Genomic DNA, 6,000 nt, shown 5'->3' on the forward strand with positions numbered 1-6,000 from the left:
TCTTTCCCCCAAATCCCCCCAAAAATCCACCTTTAATCCCCCCAAATCCCCCTTTACCCCCCCAAATTCCCCTTTTTCCCCCCCCAAAATCCCCCCATATCCCCCTTTTATCCCCCCAAATTCCCCCCTTTTCCCCCCAAAATCCACCTTTTTCCCCCCTTCTCCCCCCTTTTCCCCCCAAATCCCCTTTTTATCCCCCTTTTTCCCCCCCAAATCCCCCCAAATTCCCCTTTTCCCCCCCAAATCCCCTTTTTTCCCCCCTTTTCCCCTCCCCACCTGGAACTGGCCGTAGCCGTGGCCGAAGCTCTGCCCGCTGGGGGGGGGGGGAGGGGCTGGGGGGGCTGGGGGGGGGGGAACCCCCCGGCGGCCCCTCCCCCCCCCCCGTAGCCCCCGAAGCCCCCGAAGTAGCCGGGGGGGGAGGGGTGAAGCTCTGCCCGTAGCTCTGGGGGAGGGGAAAGGAGGGGGAGGGGTCAGCCCCGGAACCCCCTCCCCCACCCCCAAAATTTGGGGGGGGGGGGGGGGGACACGGGGGGGGGGTGTGAGTTTTTTATCCCTCCCCAAATTCCCTTTTTTTTTCCCCAAAAAATTCCCTTTTTTTCCCCCCAAAATTCCCTTTTTTTTCCCCAAAAATTCCCTTTTTTTCCCCCCAAAATTCCCTTTTTTTTCCCCAAAAATTCCGGGTTTTTTTCCCAAAAAATTCAGGTTTTTTCCCCCAAAAAATCCCTTTTTTCCCCAAAACTTCCCTTTTTTTCCCCCCCAAAATTCCGTTTTTTTCCCCCCAAAAATTCCCTCTTTTCCCCAAAACTTCCCTTTTTTTACCCCCCCAAAAAAACCTTTTTTTGCCCCAAAACCCCCTTTTTCTCTACCAAAATCCCTTTTTTCCCCAAAATCCCTTTTTCCCCAAAAATCCCTTTTTCCCCCCAAAAATCCCCTTTTTCCCCCAAATTCCCTTTTTTCCCCCAAAATTCCCTTTTTTTCCTCCCAAAATTCCATTTTTTTTCCCCCCAAATTCCGGTTTTTCCCCAAAATTTCCCTTTTTTCCCTCCAAAATTCCCTTTTTTCCCCAAAAATCCTTTTTTCCACCCCAAAATCCCCATTTCCCCCCCATAATTCCCAATTTTTCCCCAAAATCCCCTTTCTCCCCCCCAAAGAAACCCTTTATTTCCCCAAAAAACCCTTTTTCCCCCCATAATCCCCAATTTTCCCCCCAAATCCCCTTTTTTTCCCCCCAAATTCCCTTTTTTTCCCCAAAATTCCCTTTATTTCCCCCCCAAATCCCCAATTTTCCCCCCAAATCCCCTTTTTTTCCCCAAAAATTCCATTTTTTCCCCAAAAAATTCCCTTTTTTCCCCAAAACTTCCCTTTTTTTTTCCCCCAAAAAATCCCTTTTTTTCCCCAAAACCCCCTTTTTCTCTACCAAATTCCCATTTTCCCCCCAAAATTCCCCTTTTCCCCCAAAAAATCCCCTTTTTCCCCCAAAAATTCCCTTTTTTTACCCCCAAATTCCCTTTTTCCCCCTATAATTCCCTTTGTTTCCCCCCAAATCCCCATTTTCTCCCCCAAAATTCCCTTTTTCCCCCAAAATTCCCTTTTTTTCCTCCCAAAATTCTGGTTTTTTTCCCCCAAATTCCGGTTTTTCCCCAAAAAAATTCCCTTTTTGTCCCCAAAAATTCCCTTTTTTTCCCCCAAATTCCCTTTGTTTTTCCCCCAAAAACCCCTTTTTTCCACCCCAAATTCCCCATTTTCCCCCCAAATCCCCCATTTTCCACCCAAATTCCCAATTTTACCCCAAAATTCCTTTTTTCTCCCCCAAAATTCCCTTTTTTTTCCCCAAAAAATCCCTTTTTTCCACCCCAAAATCCCCATTTCCCCCCCATAATCCCAATTTTCCCCCAAATTTCCAATTTTCCTCCTAAAATTAAAATTCCCCCCCGTTTTTCCTCCAAAATCCCCTTTTTTTCACCCAAAATTCCCAATATTTCCCCAAATTCCCTTTTTCCCCCCAAAATTCCCATCTTTTCCTCCCAAATTCCCACTTTTCCACCCCAAAATCCCCATTTTTCCCCCAAAATCCCCTTTTTGCTTCCCTAAATTCCCCTTTTTCGCCCCCAAATCCACTTTTTCTCCCCTAAAATCTCTTTTCTCCCCCCAAATTTCCAATTTTCTCCCCAAAATTAAAAAATCCCCCCCAAATTCCCCCTTTTTCCCCCAAAATTCCTTTTTCCCCCCATTTTTTCCCCCCATAATTCCCATTTTCCCCAAATTCCCATTTTCCCCCCCAAAAATTCCCATCCTCTCCTCCAAAATTCCCTTTTTTCCTCCCAAAAATCCCTCTTTTCCCCCCCAAAATCCCCTTTTTTTTCCCCCAAATCCCTCAGTTCCCCCCCCAAAATTCAATTTTTTCCCCCAAATCCCCCCAAAATCCCTCCAAAATCCCCCCAAATCCCTCAAAATCCCCAAAATCCCTCAAAATCCCCCCAAAATCCCCCAAAATCCCCCCAAAATCCCTCAAAATCCCCCCAAATCCCCCCAAAATCCCCCCAAATCCCCCCAAAATCCCCCAAAATCCCCCCAAAATCCCTCAAAATCCCCCCCAAATCCCCCCAAAATCCCTCCCCTGGACCCCCCCAGCCCCAAATCCCCCAAATCCCCCCCAAATTCCCCTTTTTTTGCCCCAAAACCTCTCCCAGACCCCCCCCCCGAGCCCTGGGGGGACCCCCAGAACCCCCCGACCCAAATTTGGGGGTCCCCGGGGTTGGGGGGGATTTGGGGGGGATTTTGGGGGGTTTGGGTGGATTTGGGGGGGTCTGGGGGCGTTTTGGGAGATTTGGGGGGGTCTGGGGGTGTTTGGGGGAATTTTGGGGAGATTTGGGGGGTCCTGGGGGAGATTTGGGGGGTCCTGGGGGGCTTTGGGTGGGTCTGGGGGATTTTTGGGGAGATTTGGGGGGGTTTTGGGGTGATTTGGGGGGGTCTGGGGGAGATTTGGGGGGTCTGGGGAATTTTTTGGGGGGATTTTGGGGAGATTTGGGGGGGTCCTGGGGGTTTTGGGGGGGGGGTTTGGGGAGATTTGGGGGGTCCTGGGGGGTTTTGGGGTGATTTGGGAGGGTCTGGGGGAGATTTGGGGGGACTGGGGGATTTTTGGGGGCTTTTGGGGGAGATTTGGGGGGGGTTGGGGTGATTTGGGGGTTCTGGGGGGGGTTTGGGGAGATTTGGGGGGGTCTGGGGTGATTGGGGGGGTCTGGGGGGGTTCTGGAAGATTTGGGGGGTCTGGGGGATTTTTTGGGGGATTTTGGGAGATTTGGGGGGTCTGGGAGAGTTTTGGGGTGATTTGGGGGGTCCTGGGGGGGTTTAGGGGGTCTTGTGGGAGATTTGGGGGGGTTTTGGGGAGATTTGGGGGGTCCTGGGGGGTTTGGGGGGTTCTGGGGGAGATTTGGGGGATTTTGGGGTGATTTGGGGGGGTCCTGGGGGGTTTTGGGGGGGTCTTGGGGGGTTTTGGGGTGATTTGGGAGGGTCTGGGGGAGATTTGGGGAGATTTGGGGGGACTGCGGGATTTTTGAGGGGCTTTTGGGGGAGATTTGGGGGGTCCTGGGGGGGTTTAGAGAGTTCTGGGGGAGATTTGGGGGGGTCTTGGGGTGATTTGGGGGATTTTGGGGGGGTTTGGGGAGATTTGGGGGGGTCTGAGGGGGGTCTTGGGGTGTTTTGGGGTGGTCTGGGGGTGTTTTGGGGGATTTTGGGGAGATTTGGGGGGTCCTGGGGGGGTTTAGGGGGAGATTTGGGGGGGTTTTGGGGTGATTTGGGGGGTCTTGGGGTTATTCGGGTGGGTTGTGAGGGAGATTTGGGGGTCTAGGGGAATTTGGGGGGGGGTTTGGGGAGATTTGGGGGGGTCTGGGGGCGTTTGGGGGGATTTTGGGGGGATTTGGGGGGGTTTTGGGGTGATTTGGGGAGGTCTTGGGATGATTTGGGGGATTTTGGAGGGGGTTTGGGGAGATTTGGGGGGGGTCTGGGGGATTTTTTGGGGGATTTTAGGGAGATTTGGGGGGTCTGGGAGAGTTTTGGGGTGATTTGGGGGGTCCTGGGGGGGTTTAGGGGGTCCTGGGGGAGATTTGGGGGGGCTTTGGGGGGGTTTTGGGGATTCTGGGGGAGTTTGGGGAAGATTTCGGGGGGGCCTGGGGGGGTCTTGGGGTGATTGGGGGGCGGGGTGGGGGGGTTTTGGGGAGATTTGGGGGGTCCTGGGGGGGTTTAGGGGGTTCTGGGGGAGATTTGGGGGGATTTTGGGGAGATTTGGGGGGGTCCTGGGGGGTTTTGGGGGGGTCTTGGGGGGTTTTGGGGTGATTTGGGAGGGTCTGGGGGAGATTTGGGGAGATTTGGGGGGACTGCGGGATTTTTGAGGGGCTTTTGGGGGAGATTTGGGGGGTCCTGGGGGGGTTTAGAGAGTTCTGGGGGAGATTTGGGGGGGTCTTGGGGTGATTTGGGGGATTTTGGGGGGGTTTGGGGAGATTTGGGGGGGTCTGAGGGGGGTCTTGGGGTGTTTTGGGGTGGTCTGGGGGTGTTTTGGGGGATTTTGGGGAGATTTGGGGGGTCCTGGGGGGGTTTAGGGGGAGATTTGGGGGGGTTTTGGGGTGATTTGGGGGGTCTTGGGGTTATTCGGGTGGGTTGTGAGGGAGATTTGGGGGTCTAGGGGAATTTGGGGGGGGGGTTTGGGGAGATTTGGGGGGGTCTGGGGGCGTTTGGGGGGATTTTGGGGGGATTTGGGGGGGTTTTGGGGTGATTTGGGGAGGTCTTGGGATGATTTGGGGGATTTTGGAGGGGGTTTGGGGAGATTTGGGGGGGTCTGGGGATTTTTTGGGGGATTTTAGGGAGATTTGGGGGGTCTGGGAGAGTTTTGGGGTGATTTGGGGGGTCCTGGGGGGTTTAGGGGGTCCTGGGGGAGATTTGGGGGGGCTTTGGGGGGGTTTGGGGGGGCCGGGGGGATTTGGGGGAGATTTGGGGGCGGTTTGGGGGGTCTGGCGGGGCTTTGGGGGGTCTTGGGGGTCTTTTGGGGGGAGATTTGGGGGGTCCTGGGGGGGTTTGGGGTTTCTGGGGAGATTTGGGGGGATTTGGGGGGTCTTGGGGAGGTTTTGGGGGGTTCTGGGTGGGTTTTGGGGTGATTTGGGGGGATTTTGGGGGGGTCTTGGGGAGGTTTTGGGGGGGTCTTGGGGGGTTTTGGGGTGATTTGGGGGGTCCTGGGGGGTCTTGGGGGGTTTGAGGTGGTCGGGGGAGGGGTCTGGGGGCGTTTGGGGATTTTGGGGGGTCTTGGGGACGTTTTGGGGGGTCTGGGAGCGTTTTGGGGGCATTTGGGGTATCCCTGAGGGATTTTGGGGCGATTTTGGGGTGCTCCAGAGGGATTTGGGGTATCCCAAAGGGATTTGGGGTGATTTCGGGGGATTTGGGGTATCCCAGAGGGATTTTGGGGTAATTTCAGGGAATTTGGGGTGCTCCAGAGGAATTTGGGGTGATTTCGGGGGATTTGGGGTATCCCCGAGGAATTTTGGGGTAATTTTGGGCTTTTTGGGGTATCCCCGCGGTATTTGGGGTGATTTGGGGGTATTTGGGGTGCTCCAGAGATATTTGGGGTAATTTTGGGGTATCCCAGAGGAATTTGGGGTGATTTCGGGGTTTTTGGGGTGCTCCAGAGGGATTTTGGGGTAATTTCAGGGTATTTGGAGTATCCCAGAGGAATTTGGGGTGATTTCAGGGTATTTGGGGTATCCCAGAGGGATTTTGGGGTGATTTCGGGGGATTTGGGGTATCCCCGAGGAATTTTGGGGTAATTTCGGGGGTTTTGGGGTGCTCCAGAGGTAGTTGGGGTGATTTTTGGGGTTTTTGGGGTGCTCCAGAGGGATTTGGGGTATCCCAAAGGGATTTGGGGTGATTTCGGGGGGATTTGGGGTATCCCCGAGGAATTTTGGGGTAATTTCAGGGAATTTGGGGTATCCCAGAGGAATTTGGGGTGATTTCAGG

This window comes from Aphelocoma coerulescens, unplaced genomic scaffold (assembly GCF_041296385.1).
Source record: "Aphelocoma coerulescens isolate FSJ_1873_10779 unplaced genomic scaffold, UR_Acoe_1.0 HiC_scaffold_231, whole genome shotgun sequence".
Classification (NCBI taxonomy): Eukaryota; Metazoa; Chordata; class Aves; order Passeriformes; family Corvidae; genus Aphelocoma; species Aphelocoma coerulescens.